Source organism: Coregonus lavaretus (genome assembly GCF_964263955.1).
Source record: "Coregonus lavaretus genome assembly, contig: HAP1_SCAFFOLD_63, whole genome shotgun sequence".
Lineage (NCBI taxonomy): Eukaryota > Metazoa > Chordata > Actinopteri > Salmoniformes > Salmonidae > Coregonus > Coregonus lavaretus.
In genome coordinates this window covers 142,387-159,056 of record NW_028162761.1, presented here as the reverse complement: position 1 = coordinate 159,056, position 16,670 = coordinate 142,387, and the positions used below count along the sequence as shown (strand labels likewise).

At 45.9% G+C, this 16,670-nt stretch overlaps 1 long non-coding RNA gene across 1 annotated transcript; it reads right to left on the bottom strand.

Moving 5' to 3' along the window:
* Positions 1 to 2,916: 2,916 nt before the first annotated feature.
* Positions 2,917 to 7,370, bottom strand: LOC311118914. The gene is made up of 3 exons (XR_014611885.1): positions 7,282 to 7,370; positions 5,035 to 5,117; positions 2,917 to 2,946 (listed from the first exon to the last, which is right to left on the bottom strand). It is a non-coding gene; the product is annotated as an uncharacterized lncRNA (long non-coding RNA).
* Between the last annotated feature and the right edge of the window lie 9,300 nt (positions 7,371 to 16,670).

The window sequence follows — 16,670 nt, the reverse complement described above, 5'->3', positions numbered from 1 at the left end:
TTATAACTGTCTAATCAGAGACTTCAACACATTAGTGCCCACAATGAGTTCATCAACCTGCCCATCAACAATAAGCACTGGGACTACATAACAGAAGCCATAAAGTTGAATTTTTAAGTCACACATGCCCACTGGGCTAGTTTGTTCCCACCACAACCCACCAGGATGATGTCTGAAGGAGCTAGAAAGTTCCCCTCTACCACTCCTGCCTCCCTCAACCGAGGTACAATATCTGCGCGCAGAGTAGTAGCCATGGACCCACTATCTAACATCCCCTTCAGCTCAACTTTATCCTGTACTAGCACAGTGGTGTAAAACAAACTGTCATTCTGAGTCATTCTCATTGTGTTCTGAAAAATGACTGTGTTGTTCTTGGGTACTGACTCACAAAAGTAAGAATAAACAGATTGGATATCATCATCAGTGGAGAAAAAATAAGAATGCCCCACATTGCCCTCCTCAGAACGGAGGCTTTCTAGTTTTCCTGAGACCTGCCAGTCTGTCCACATCCAGGGTTCTGTCGCTGCCCAGCCTCACTACAGTCAAAGCTCATGTGGCCCGGAGAAAAGCACTTGATGCACAGCTGGTGCATCTGACAGTGAGCTTTGGTCCAGTGATTAGTGCTTCCACAGTCAGCGCACTCATGCTGACGTTTGTGGAACTGTTTACGGGGCCCTCTACATTTAACATGTTTAAGTCATTTAGCAGACGCTCTTATCCAGAGCAACTTACAGTTAGTGCATGGGTAACTTTTTTTTTTTCATACCCCCCGTGGGAATCGAACCCACAACCCTGGCGCTGCAAACACCATGCTCTACGAACTGAGCCGGCCATTCCCTCCACTACCCTAGGCGACGCTGGTCCAATTGTGCGCCGCCCCATGGGTCTCCCGGTCGCGGCCGGCTACGACAGAGCCTGGATTCAAACCAGGATCTCCAGTCCCCCAGGACTGTGTTGTGTTACCTGCTTGACAATAGTATTGATGTCCCCCAGGAGAGCAGCAGCAGGTTGCACGTTGTTCCCCATCTCCTCAGCACACAGATCAACCTTGACATTGACCTTGACATAAATAACGTATGTGGAACGTTACTACAACATACCAGCAACGACACGACAGGAAGAGCGCCGTGCGTGACACATGTAACAGCAGCTGGAGGAGTGGCCAAACCTCAAGCTAAACACAACAGAAATAACCAGGCACCACCACATAATGCTAAGGCTGACACACACACGTTCCTTTTTATAAACCGGGTGACTCGAGCCCTGAATGCTGATTGGCTGAAAGCTGTGGTATATCTTACCGTATAACATGGGTCACGTTGAGGGAGGAGGTCAGAGACCTGGCCGTGTGGTGCCAGGATAACAACCTCTCCCTCAACGTGACCAAGACAAAGGAGATGATTGTGGACTACAGGAAAAAAAAGAGGACTGAGCACGCCCCCATTCTCATCGACGGGGCTGTAGTGGAACAGGTTGAGAGCTTCAAGTTCCTTGGTGTCCACATCACCAACGAACTATCATGGTCCAAACACACCAAGACAGTCGTGAAGAGGGCACGACAAAGCCTATTCCCCCTCAGGAGACTAAAAAGATTTGGCATGGGTCCTCAGATCCTCAAAAAATTATACAGCTGCACCATCGAGAGCATCCTGACTGGTTGCATCACCGCCTGGTATGGCAACTGCTTGGCCTCCGACCGCAAGGCACTACAGAGGGTAGTGCGTACGGCCCAGTATATCACTGGGGCAAAGCTTCCTGCCATCCAGGACCTCTATACCAGGCGGTGTCAATGGAAGGCCCTCAAAATTGTCAAAGACTCCAGCCACCCTAGTCATAGACTGTTCTCTCTGCTACCGCACGGCAAGCGGTACCAGAGTGCCAAGTCTAGGTCCAAAAGACTTCTCAACAGCTTCTACCCCCAAGCCATAAGACTCCTGAACAGCTAATCATGGCTTCCCGGACTATTTGCACTGCCCCCCCACCCCATCCTTTTAACGCTGCTGCTACTCTGTTAAGTATTTATGCATAGTCACTTTAACTTTACCCACATGTACATATTACCTCAACTACCTTAACTAGCCGGTGCCCCCGCACATTGACTCTGCAACGGTACCCCCCTGTATATATAGCCTCCCTACTGTCACTTTATTTTACTTCTGCTCTTTTTTTTCTCAACACTTTTTTTTTGTTGTTGTTTTATTTTTACTTTTTTTGTTTAAAATAAATGCACTGTTGGTTAAGGGCTCTAAGTAAGCATTTCACTGTAATGTCTGCACCTGTTGTATTCGGCGCATGTGACCAATAAAATTTGATTTGATTTGATTTAATAGAAAAATACATCATACCTCCTGTGACTGAGATGGGATGGCAACAGCCTCGTCCAACTCACTCATTCCTTCAACCTCCTGCGACTGAGATGGGATGGCCACAGCCTCGTCCAACTCAATCTCTCTTTCAACCTCCTGCGACTGAGATGGGATGGCAACAGCCTCGTCCAACTCAATCTCTCTTTCAACCTCCTGCGACTGAGATGGGATGGCAACAGCCTCGTCCAACTCACTCTCTCCTTCAAACTCCTGCGACTGAGATGGGATGGCAACAGCCTCGTCCAACTCACTCTCTCCTTCAACCTCCTGCGACTGAGATGGGATGGCAACAGCCTCGTCCAACTCACTATCTCCTTCATCCTCCTGCGACTCAGATGGGATGGCAACAGCCTCGTCCAACTCACTCCCTCCTTCAACCTCCTGCGACTGAGATGGGATGGCAACAGCCTCGTCCAACTCACTATCTCCTTCATCCTCCTGCGACTGAGATGGGATGGCAACAGCTTCGTCCAACTTACTCTCTCCTTCAACCTCCTGTGACTGAGTTGGGGTATCTGTCTCTAGAACAGCCTCGTCCAACTTGGTTAGTCTCTCAGCCTCTCTGTGATCTTTATGGGATCTAGATAGAGAAAAGGGAATCTCTCTTAGGTCACTGCTATAATGTGAGTGTGAGGATGTGTTCCAATTATAGAATTAGTATCATAGAATTAGAATCATTCTAGAATTAGAATAGAATCACTCAAATTATATGGCTCCAATACTCTTGAGATGACTCGGCCTATCCAGAGCCAAATATTTAGAGAATTCTGCCAACTTTTAAAAGGACTCAATGTTAGCGCCTTAGAGCCTTCATTTATCCTTTCATTATAAGTAAATTCTAATTATAGATGTTCAGTTACATAGCATTGTTTAAAATGTCAACATTGCCCATGGGGAGCCAGCTGTCATATGGATATCTACTGTGTCATGTAATGTATACATAAACTCAGCAAAAAAGAAAACCTCCCTTTTTCAGGATCTTTCAAAGATAATTCGTAAAAATTCAAATAACTTCACATATCTTCATTGTAAAGGGTTTAAACACTGTTTCCCATGCTAGTCCCCTGTAGCTCAGTTGGTAGAGCATGGCGCTTGCAACGCCAGGGTTGTGGGTTTGTTTCCCACGAGGGGCCAGTATGAAAATGTATGCACTCACTAACTGTAAGTCGCTCTGGATAAGAGTGTCTGCTAAATGACTAAAATGTAAAATGTTGTTCAATGCATTGAACCATAAACAATTAATGAACATGCACCTGTGGAACGGTCATTAAGACACTAACAGCTTACAGACGGTAGTTATGAAAACATAGGACCCTAAAGAGGCCTTTCTACTGACTCTGAAAAAAAACAAAAGAAAAATGCCCAGGGTCCCTGCTCATCTGCGTGAACGTGCCTTAGGCATGCTGCAAGGAGGCATGAGGACTGCAGATGTGGCCAGGGCAATAAATTGCAATGTCCGTACTGTGAGACGCCTAAGACAGCGCTATAGGGAGACAGGACGGACAGCTGATCGTCCTCGCAGTGGCAGACCACGTGTAACAACACCTGCACAGGATCGGAACATCCAAACATCACACCTGCGGGACAGGTACAGGATGGCAACAACAACTGCCCGAGTTACACCAGGAACGCACAATCCCTCCATCAGTGCTCAGACTCTCCGTAATAGGCTGAGAGCGGCTGGACTGAGGGCTTGTAGGCCTGTTGTAAGGCAAGTCCTCACCAGACATCACCGGCAACAACGTCGCCTATGGGCACAAACACACCGTCGCTGGACCAGACAGGACTGGCTAAAAAAGTGCTCTTCACTGACGAGTCGCAGTTTTGTCTCACCAGGGGTGATGGTCGGATTCGTGTTTATCGTCGAAGGAATGAGCGATACACCGAGGCCTGTACTCTGGAGCGGGATCGATTTGGAGGTGGATGGTCCGTCATGGTCTTGGGCGGTGTGTCACAGCATCATCGGACTGAGCTTGTTGTCATTGCAGGAAATCTCAACGCTGTGCGTTACAGGGAAGACATCCTCCTCCCTCATGTGGTACCCTTCCTGCAGGCTCATCCTGACATGACCCTCCAGCATGACAATGCCACCAGCCATACTGCTCGTTCTGTGCGTGATTTCCTGCAAGACAGGAATGTCAGTGTTCTGCCATGAAGAGCCTGGATCTGTTGGATCGGAGGGTGAGGGCTAGGATTTAGCCATTCCCCCCAGAAATGTCTGGGAACTTGCAGGTGCCTTGGTGGAAGAGTGGGGTAACATCTCACAGCAAGAACTGTCAAATCTGGTGCAGTCCATGAGGAGGAGATGCACTGCAGTACTTAATGCAGCTGGTGGCCACACCAGATACTGTTACTTTTAATTTTGACCCCCCCCCCTTTGTTCTGTTGGTCACAGGTCTGTGGAACTTGTTCAGTTTATGTCTCAGTTGTTGAATCTTGTTATGTTCATACAAATATTTACACGTTAAGTTTGCTGAAAATAAACGCAGTTGACAGTGAGAGGACGTTTCTTTTTTTGCTGAGTTTATATCTCAATGTCCCAACTCTCTAAATACATGGCTCTGGGCCTACCTCTCCACAGGCGGTGACCTTTGACCTACTACTGAATCTGTAGGCCTATGTGATCCTGTAACCAGTCACAGATGTGTCATTAGTGTAAATCACTTACCTGACTTCCTTCATAACATCAGCTTCATTGATGGGGTCATCCAGGTCTATGAGGGTGAGGTCATTCCCACTGACCTCTGACCTCTGAAAGACAGCACAAAGTCATGTTTAGATGTCACCTACTGTGTCGCCTTTTGCCGTGTTCAAAACAACTGGGAAATCTCTGACTTCCGACTTCAGTGCGTTCAAGACAACTGGGAAATAGGAAAAAAAAACAAGCTCCGACTGGGAAAAATCGTTTTGAACAGTCATCCAACTTGGAATTCCAAGTCGGAAGCAGCGCGGCTTGGCGGGTCATGTTTTGGAGGACGCCTGACTCGACCTTCACCTCTCCCGAGCCTGCTGGGGAGTTGCAGCGATGAGACAAGATCATAACAAGATCGTAACTACCAATTGGATATCACGAAAAATTGGGGAGAAAAAGGGGGTAAAATTACCACCACAAAATGTAAAAAGGAATTCCAAGTCGGAAACTCTGGCATCTTTCTAGAGCTCCGACTTTCCGACCTGAAGATCACGGACATGATTTGACCTAGTTATTTTTTTCGAGTTCCCAGTTGCCTTGAGAGCACCATTAACCCAACTCTCATTGTCACATCATAATGCATCATATTCAGAGAAATAGAATCACCAGAACATCATATCAGGTGTACAGTTCAGTTTACCAGTCAAATTGCCAAGGTCAGAGGCTCTATCCTTTCTAGTGATTCTATTTCTATGGTCACATAATAATGCATCATATCTATGCTTGTGTCCGAAATAGCACCCTAGTTCCAATATAGTGCACTTCTTTTGGCTGGAGCCCTATAGAGTCCCACAGTATGAGTCATAATACCCATAAAACCTAGTGGTCAAACAGGGAAATGGTTCCAATCGTTTTTCCACCATTAATTTTTCCCATTGGGGATTTTAGAAACACTTAAAATAAGGTCTGTGTTTCGTGTAGGCTTACCCTGGTGTGACATTTTGATAACCGTGTAAATCTCTCTAGGACAAGGTGACTTATCAGTATTTACCTCCCAAAAATGTAATGCTTATTAGCTGCTAATGTTGCTATCATAAAGAACTACAAATGCCATGATGATCATGCTGATCGAGGCAAAGGTAAGAATCTCTGGATTAACTATCTAATGTTAGCTAAATGTAGTAATGAATAAATTGGCTGCATTTCTTTAAATGGACAATTCTGTGAACTGTCTAGTGCAAGTTTTAAATTGACACAATACCCGTTAGCAAAGGTGTCAGCTAGAGATGACATGCAGGAGCTTGCAGGGATTTGTAGTTTTGCATGATGTCTACTTTGATGCTAATTAGCATTTTCGAATCTGAGAGTAAATAGAGCCGAATATACTGATAAAAGTCAACTTGTCCGAGAGAGATTTACATGGTTACAAAAACGTCACGCCAGGGTAAGCCTACACGAAATACAGCCCTTATTTTATGTGTTTCTAAAATCGCCTATGGGAAAAATGAATGGTGGAAAAACGATTGGAACCATTTCCCTGTTTGACCGCTAGGTTTTATGGGTATTATCACACCTCCACTGTAACACTCTATAGAGGGGTTGGTTGTTTAGCAACAAAACTGGCATGCAACTATGGGGCAAAATAGACAGGGTTTGACTTAGACAACATGTAAACTATATTTAGTCTCTAAATGTTTAATGCAAACATAAATACATTTGAACAATAAACTCGTATCAAATACATTGTTACAGTTGTTGTTGGTTAGCTAGGTAGCGAATTTTAGCCATTGCATAGACATGATATCAGTCAAAACACCTCAAAACAAGACTTGGTATCAATAACACCATACAACGAGCTGAAACATGCCACAGAGCTACGATTCCCCACATGGCAGCTTGTTGTTAGCTGAGGTTCAGAATCATAACAAGATACACGACTTCCGGCCATCGATGCGCGAGCATCATTTTCGTGACATCAGCCAACCCTTCTATGGCTCCTAGTCAAAAGTAGTGCACTAGCTCCTGGTCAAAAGTAGTGCACTAGCCTACATAGGGAATAGGGTGCCATTTAGGACGTATTTATGAAGGCGCTGTCACAACCTTTGACCCCCATTTGACCCACATTCTACTTACTGTACCTTTAGCCAACTCTAATGACTCCCCGGCCATAGACTTTCTAGTTTGATATTACAGCATGAATAGCACACTATTTCATTTGTTAAACAATATTTAATCCACAGTAATTAATATAATTGAAGATTTAAAAATAAATAACATGCCTACCTTGAACTCTTTATTCTCCATCTCCTTGCAAAATCAGCACATTTCCTTGCCAAAATGAACGCGCATCCAGAGCGAAAACAAACGCAATCCTCCAGCACTAGGGAGGATTAGACTGAACTGCTCCAGCGGTTTCTGATCAGTTTCAACGTTTATCAGTGATGACGTAACAATGACCTGTACAGATTTGACGCACTTTAGATCTCGTGCTGATGCAACACTCTGTGTTGTTGAAAGCTCACGTATGGAAATCCTGCGAGTTGTAAACAAATGTAGGCTATTGTTGCCCTTAAAACTGTAATGTTGAGGACGCCATGAAAAATAAAATACATAACCCACACCGTTAGGCCAAGGTACATGCAATTGTCATCATTTTGCCAATAGACTTCTTGTTCCTTGTTGTATGTAGCCTTTCTTTTGGGATTAGCACCACTGTCACCTAGAAATTGATACTGCGGTTGTCACATAAAACAGATAACCCATAGTTCATTATTAAATAACATAACTAATTTATTTATTTTATTACTCATAAAATATACAGCAATCTTCAGATAGTGAAAGAATTCATGGGAGTTTCGAATTCAGTCACTATTTCATATGTACATGCTAGTTTCATCCTTTTAAATAAAAAAAAAGGACACGAAAAAAACTGTGAACCTCCCGTTCCTGATTTGACGAACATAGCATATGTATTGTACATATTTCCAGTTAAAATGATTTTCAAAAAGAGACAAAAACGGGGGTTTGAACAAGCAATCACATAAAAGGATTGAGTGGTTTCATTTTTTTGAAGAAGTTAAAGCAAGCAAAACCTGTCAAAATACATTGCTTATAAGACCAAGACAAATAATATAGATTTTTTTTTTTTCAACAGAAGAAAATCTAAATGCTGCTGTCCTACCATTGGTTTACAGTGTTTCTCCTCTCCAAGGGAGGCATGTTTTCTGCCTCGGAATAGTATCAGTGCTTTTCACAAACGTTGTAGTACTTAGTGTGCATCATTGTTTTCACTCATACAGCTGCCCCTACTCTCCTAACCTCCCCTCAGTAACTAAAGAAGGCACAAAATGATGACATAAATATCACAAGAAAGAATACATTAATTCATAATTTACTTTCTAAAATATTTTCTAGAGGGCAAAGGACAGGTAGGTTTAATAACGCAAATGTAAAAAGTCCTGTCGCTCACATACAAATGCAAAATCTAAATGGCACCCTATTCTTTATAGAGTACACTACTTTTGACCAGAACCCTATGGCCCTGGTCAAAAGTAATGTACTATAAAGGGAATAGGGTGCCATTGGGGATGGAAATTCTTTGAAATTACTCATGAGAGCAAATACTACGATTATTTGGTTCCCACAGAGGGTCAGGAGCTTAAGACATGAATGATATTATTAAAATGTTTGTTCATAAAAAATAAATGATTTCCCCTCCTCCCACATGGATTACAGCCAAGAGGCTAGGTGCGTTCTGACTGTCTTAGTGTGCGGATAAACATGACCATCACTCTCATAAAACTTAAATGAAACATCACTCCTTATGTTTTTTCTCAGCCCAAAACGCTCAATCCCATTTCTACTGTCAAAACAGGTTTTGAAAAGGCTTCTTCCACATCTTTTGGTCCATGTCTGTTTTTCACTCAGTGAAGTGCTACTATCCCCTTGGACTACAGGTTATTGCCATCATAAGGTGTCCGTCTGTCGGCTGGACAGTTTCTACCGTTTAGGATCTTTGTGGGTAAAGGTAAAGGTGGGGTATAGCAGCAGCAGTTCCTCTGAAGTCCAGTATCTGCTGGAAGGACACCTGGTGGTACGAGAGGATGAGTGTGGCCAGCCAGCCTGTTGTGCCTCCCCCTCTCCCTCCCTCCCTCCATTTCTCTCTCTCCATCTGCGGGACTCTTAAGGCTCCTGTGCGGACTGTCTCGGCTCGTGCCCTCCCAAAGCTGGCTGTGGTGATTTAAGACACGGTGTGTATGTGTGGATTTGTTTGTGGCCTCTGCCCCACTTCACTGTCCATCCGCCTGCCCTTGGCTCCCCTCCTGGGCAGCGACCACCACCCCCCTCAGTATGTCTCTGAGTCTGAGTCGTTGAGTTCCTCATCCTTGTAGAAGCCTCCATCGTGTTCGCGGTGGCCGATGTTGTTGAAGCTGCAGTAGGAGCTGTGCTCGCTGCGCAGCACGGGCAGGCTGTCGAAGGTCACACTCTTGGAGGGGCTGGTGGTGTAGTGGTTAATGGCACTGAAGGACAGGCTGGGCGCAGGGTTGCAGGGGGACACGGGCATCATGGTGGCCAGGATCAGCGCCAGGCAGTCCGCCACGTCTTTGTTGGGGGCGCAGGCCAAGGCAGGCGTGTAACCTGAGGGGTTCAAACAGAACAGCAGAGGGTCACACATTTTTTTGTGTATGGGTGGTCCCGGGGATCGAACCCACTACCTTGGCGTTACAAGCGCCGTGCTCTACCAGCTGAGCTACAGAGGACCAATTCTTCTGGCCCAATTAATACAGCTGAACCATACGTACGTCTGTAAGGCTGCGTTAGTCGAGTTGATGAGGTTCCTGTCTGTAATCTTCTCCAATATCAACAAAGCACTGGTTTCATGCCCCTTTAAAAACCAGAGTCAAACATGTCAGACCAAAATTTTAACCAGAGAGAGCCAACTGTTCAGATGAACGTCATCTTCATGTGGGGACGCTCACCTTACTGCAGGCCAGATGAAGAGCAGTGTTCTTGACTGCATCCTGCAGGGTGAGCTCTGCTTTGGCACTGCTCACCAACAGCTCTGACACAGACAGAGAAACATAAAGAAACTCAATTAGGAAATGAAGCGACTTATTAAAATGTAAAACAGACATGGTGAACTTAAGCCGGCTGGGCGAGGCAAAGCGGAGGAGAGGGGGCTGCGTACCGACAGCGTTGGTTTGTCCATTCTCAGCAGCCATCATGAGGGAGGTCTTCCCGGAGGCATCGGGGGAGTTGACCTGGGCGTTGTGGCCTAGCAGCAGCTGAAGACACTCCACGTGGTCCGTGAAAGCCGCCGTATGCAGGGGGGTCCTGGAGAGAGAGGAAACTTATTTCACCGACATCATGTAGGACTGTTATAAACAAGTTTGTTCAATTAACCCTGTTTATACCATAGAAATATAAAATCACTAATAGATGTATTAGAAGTAATCTACAATCCCTCATCCAACCCCAGAGGTCATTTTATTCCCAAGACAACATTATTCTCCAGAAGAAAAGGACTTTGTCATGTGCTGTAGTTACCGGTTCTTGGTGTCAGTGGCGTTGACAATGGCCGGCCCCAGAGTGTCAATCAGCATCTCTGCCGCCCCCTCGTTGTCATTGATCACAGCACAGTGGAGGGGGCTGAACGAGTTGCCCTCGGTCTTGTGGAAAACCTCCTGTTCCAGCAGCACCTCTACACACGTGTCATGGCCTAGTGGAAGATTGATTCATACAGGAAAAAGATGACGTCGCTGCAGACCACAACAATACTCTCAGAGAAAGCTACACATCTGACAATGGTGAAGTCACAAAATATGTTTTAGCTACAACATATGCTATGTCAATCCCTGACAAAGTCCTGTTTCAGTGTAAGGTCCTCCACTGAGAGTCATAACCCCTAATTCTGTTGTAGTCTTGTTCATTCCCCCACATGGCTCCGTCCACACCAATCGAATGCTTTTCAAGCCACAAGAGGGAGTGAATGAGTGTACACTTCATGGAGGAGAGAACAGAGCTACAGTCCAGTTAGTCAGTACGTACCGTTATATGGCCTGCCTAATTCAAATCAAATCAAATCAAATTTTATTGGTCACATGCGCCGAATACAACAGGTGCAGACATTACAGTGAAATGCTTACTTACAGCCCTTAACCAACAGTGCATTTATTTTAAACAAAAAAAGTAAGGATAAAACAACAACAAAAAAAGTGTTGAGAAAAAAAGAGCAGAAGTAAAATAAAGTGACAGTAGGGAGGCTATATATACAGGGGGGTACCATTGCAGAGTCAATGTGCGGGGGCACCGGCTAGTTGAGGTAGTTGAGGTAATATGTACATGTGGGTAGAGTTAAAGTGACTCTGCATAAATACTTAACAGAGTAGCAGCAGCGTAAAAAGGATGGGGTGGGGGGGCAGTGCAAATAGTCCGGGTAGCCATGATTAGCTGTTCAGGAGTCTTATGGCTTGGGGGTAGAAGCTGTTGAGAAGTCTTTTGGACCTAGACTTGGCACTCCGGTACCGCTTGCCGTGCGGTAGCAGAGAGAACAGTCTATGACTAGGGTGGCCGGAGTCTTTGACAATTTTGAGGGCCTTCCTCTGACACCGCCTGGTATAGAGGTCCTGGATGGCAGGGAGCTTTGCCCCAGTGATGTACTGGGCCGTACGCACTACCCTCTGTAGTGCCTTGCGGTCAGAGGCCAAGCAGTTGCCATACCAGGCGGTGATGCAACCAGTCAGGATGCTCTCGATGGTGCAGCTGTAGAATTTTTTGAGGATCTGAGGACCCATGCCAAATCTTTTTAGTCTCCTGAGGGGGAATAGGCTTTGTCGTGCCCTCTTCACGACTGTCTTGGTGTGTTTGGACCATGATAGTTCGTTGGTGATGTGGACACCAAGGAACTTGAAGCTCTCAACCTGCTCCACTACAGCCCCGTCGATGAGAATGGGGGCGTGCTCAGTCCTCTTTTTTTTCCTGTAGTCCACAATCATCTCCTTTGTCTTGGTCACGTTGAGGGAGAGGTTGTTGTCCTGGCACCACACGGCCAGATCTCTGACCTCCTCCCTATAGGCTGTCTCATTGTTGTCGGTGATCAGGCCTACCACTGTTGTGTCGTCGGCAAACTTAATGATGGTGTTGGAGTCGTGCCTGGCCATGCAGTCATGGGTGAACAGAGAGTACAGGAGGGGACTGAGCACGCACCCCTGAGGGGCCCCCGTGTTGAGGATCAGTGTGGCAGATGTGTTGTTACCTACCCTTACCACCTGGGGGCGGCCCATCAGGAAGTCCAGGATCCAGTTGCAGAGGGAGGTGTTTAGTCCCAGGATCCTTAGCTTAGTGATGAGCTTAGAGGGCACTATGGTGTTGAATGCTGAGCTGTAGTCAATGAATAGCATTCTCACGTAGGTGTTCCTCTTGTCCAGGTGGGAAAGGGCAGTGTGGAGTGCGATAGAGATTGCATCATCTGTGGATCTGTTGGGGCGGTATGCAAATTGGAGTGGGTCTAGGGTTTCTGGGATTATGCTGTTGATGTGAGCCATGACCAGTCTTTCAAAGCACTTCATGGCTACAGACGTCAGTGCTACGGGTCGGTAGTCATTTAGGCAGGTTATCTTAGAGTTCTTGGGCACGGGGACTATGGTGGTCTGCTTGAAACATGTTGGTATTACAGACTCAGTCAGGGACATGTTGAAAATGTCAGTGAAGACACTTGCCAGTTGGTCAGCACATGCTCGGAGTACACGCCCTGGTAATCCGTCTGGCCCTGCGGCCTTGTGAATGTTGACCTGCTTAAAAGTCTTACTCACATCGGCTACGGAGAGCGTGATCACATAGTCGTCCGGAACAGCTGGTGCTCTCATGCATGCTTCAGTGTTGCTTGCCTCGAAGCGAGCATAGAAGTGGTTTAGCTCGTCTGGTAGGCTTGTGTCACTGGACAGCTCGCGGCTGTGCTTCCCTTTGTAGTCTGTAATAGTTTTCAAGCCCTGCCACATCCAACGAGCGTCAGAGCCAGTGTAGTATGATTCAATCTTAGACCTGTATTGACTCTTTGCCTGTTTGATGGTTCGTCGGAGGTCATAGCGGGATTTCTTATAAGCGTCCGGGTTAGAGTCCCGTTCCTTGAAAGCGGCAGCTCTACCCTTTAGCTCAGTGCGGATGTTTCCTGTAATCCATGGCTTCTGGTTGGGGTATGTACGTACGGTCACTGTGGGGACGACATCATCGATGCACTTATTGATGAAGCCAGTGACTGATGTGGTGTACTCCTCAATGCTGTCTGAAGAATCCCGGAACATGTTCCAGTCTGTGCTAGCAAAACAGTCCTGTAGCTTAGCATCTGCGTCATCTGACCACTTTTTTATTAACCGAATCACTGGTGCTTCCTGCTTCAGTTTTTGCTTATAAGCAGGAATCAGGAGGATAGAGTTATGGTCAGATTTGCCAAATGGAGGGCGAGGGAGAGCTTTGTATGCGTCTCTGTGTGTGGAGTAAAGGTGGTCTAGAGTTTTTTTCCCTCTGGTTGCACATTTAACATGCTGGTAGAAATTAGGTAGAACGGATTTATAGTCATCCAGCAATTCAGGGACATGTTTACGGTGCTGAAGAGAGAAAATTAGAAAATATCTAGTGTTCCGTTAGTCCAGTACGTACCGTTGTAGCAGGCCCAGTGTAGTGGCGTGTAGCCCTGGTTGTCTGTGATGACGGGGAGGGTCTCCACTGACTGGGCGGCGTGTAGGAGCCCCCCCAGCACCCCGATGTGTCCGGATGCCGCCGCCAGGTGGACATGGGTCCGCCCCTTACAGTCCCGAACCAGGAAGCTGGCGCTGTGCTGCAGCAGGGCCTCCACACACTCCTCATGACCCGTCACCGCCTGGGAGGAAGGGCGGGGAGACAAGAATGGATTTGAAATAACTAATAATCAATTATATAATAATGAATCATCAATTATTACAAATGATGTCTGGAGGCAGGTCCCCCTACAGGGATGAATACACCACTACCCATGGACAACTACTTTTCTGAAGATAATATGTATAAGAATGTGAGATGTTAGCTAGAGGAGGATAAACAGAGAGGATATAAGAATGTGAGATGATTGACCGTTGGTAGCTAGAGGAGGATAAACAGAGAGGATATAAGAATGTGAGATGATTGACCGTTGGTTGCTAGAGGAGGATAAACAGAGAGGATATAAGAATGTGAGATGATTGACCGTTGGTAGCTAGAGGAGGATAAACAGAGAGGATATAAGAATGTGAGATGATTGACCGTTGGTTGCTAGAGGAGGATAAACAGAGAGGATATAAGAATGTGAGATGATTGACCGTTGGTAGCTAGAGGAGGATAAACAGAGAGGATATAAGAATGTGAGATGATTGACCGTTGGTAGCTAGAGGAGGCTAAACAGAGAGGATATGAGCTGATTGCTGGATGACTATTACCTTCACATGAACAGACAGATTTCTAGAACAGTGGTATTGGTAGATGACATCCTCATGATGTTAACACAGCAGATAATAAATCATTTTGGGGCTGAGGCCCTCGAAGCCTGTCACCTGCTAGCTGTGTACCTGGCTCTGGATAGAAGTCCCCCTGTGCACTGATCTAGGATCAGCTTACCCTCCCCAGATCCTCAGCAATAATGACAAAAAATGACCTTAGATCAGTGTGTAGTGGGCATTTTCACACTATGCTATATAATATCCCTAGAGTGGACATTGGCATCCTAGCAACATGACCAAACAAATGTCCATCTTGGTAAGGAAAACTTTTGAATTACAGAATCTCTAGGTCTTACGTGATATCCTATGCGTACCTGCAGCGTGGACGGGGGTCCTCTTCAGGGTGAAGTCTTTAACCAGGATGGAGGCTCCCTGGTTGATGAGGACGTCAACACACTCCACATGGCCTTTAAAGGCAGCCAGGTCCAGAGGGGTGCGCCCCTGGCTGTTCCTCACGTCTAGATCCAGCAGAAACTGAACCAGGACCTCCATAGCATGGTGGTGGCCGTGGTACGCCTGAATGGAAACAAACACACAGTCTGAAGCAAAGTCCAGTGGTATGCCTGAACAGATATACACTCCTAATATAATCAATGTCCTATAGTAGTCCAGTGGTATGCCAGAACAGATATACACTCCTAATATAATCAATGTCCTATAGTAGACCAGTGGTATGCCAGAACAGATATACACTCCTAATATAATCAATGTCCTATAGTAGACCAGTGGTATGCCTGAACATATATACACTCCTAATATAATCAATGTCCTATAGTAGACCAGTGGTGCGCCTGAACAGATATACACTCCTAATATAATCAATGTCCTATAGTAGACCAGTGGTATGCCTGAACAGATATACACTCCTAATATAATCAATGTCCTATAGTAGACCAGTGGTGCGCCTGAACAGATATACACTCCTAATATAATCAATGTCCTATAGTAGACCAGTGGTATGCCTGAACAGAAACAGTCCTAGACCTCTAAAGTAGACCAGTGTCTCTCAAATCGGGTGCCCATTTTTTCTCCCGCCCAGCATCAACATCGAAGGTCCCTGCCAAGCGTGAGATTTAGAAACAAACACACTACTACTCCTCTGTTGGAGGTTGATTAACTCAAATGGCAAAATAAGGAAATCATCCTCATCATCACCGTGTCAAAATATGCATGTATTTTACACTAATCAGGAACAGATAGGAACATGGTGTGTGAGTGTCTGGACAATCAACTTTTCGTGGAAAAACAACACCATGCCTGTATCCCAGATAGCAACCTATTTCCCATGTAGTGCAGTACTTTTGATCTGGGCCCATAAGGTTCTGGTCAAAAGTAGGGCACTAAATAGGGAATAGGGTGCCATTTGTCATGTGGCGAGACCCCTACAGGAGCAGGTAGGCTTTACTCACAGCTAAGTGTAGGGGGCTGATGGGAGCTCTGACATCAGAGTCGTTCAGGATGTCTGTCCCTGAGGTTTCCATTAGCTGGGGAAAGACAAGGACGGGCCAGTTTAGACTTGTAACATATTTACTTTGAAGGTTAGTCTAGTAGCATGTTTCATGTTGTAAATCTCAGTGTCCAGCCCCTGCAGACATACTGGGGTGTTGCATTCGTATCTTAAACAAGCTAGTGTGAGGAAAAGTAACCAACTGGTACTTACCACATCTAAAGGTGTTTCACTTGCAATCTGGAAAAAGAACATCAAGAGTGACGATGCGGCCACGACAAACATGCAACCACACCTTAAAACCTACTGAATATCAACGTCTGTCCCAAATGGCACCCTATTCCCTATATAGTGCATTACTTTTGACCAGAGCCCTATGGGCCCTACATCCATTTGGGACGCAGACAAAATGGTCTGTGAATGCAGGGCGTCTAGTCCCCTGTGGTTCTGACTCACCAGCTCCAGACAGAGGCGGTGTCCGTACGCAGACGCGTAATGGACTGCGTTGTAGCCCTGATTGTCCCTGATCCCTGGGTTAGCGTCGTTTCGCAGCAAATATTCCAGACACCTAGAGGTCAGAGGTCAAGAGGTCACTAATCATTATACCAACATCAAGACAGACAGATAAGCAAGCAGAGACACTTTCCCAAAGGAGACGTGGCCAAGCTTTCACACTGCATATTTAACACTAGTATGTATTCAAACACGGCCAACAACAT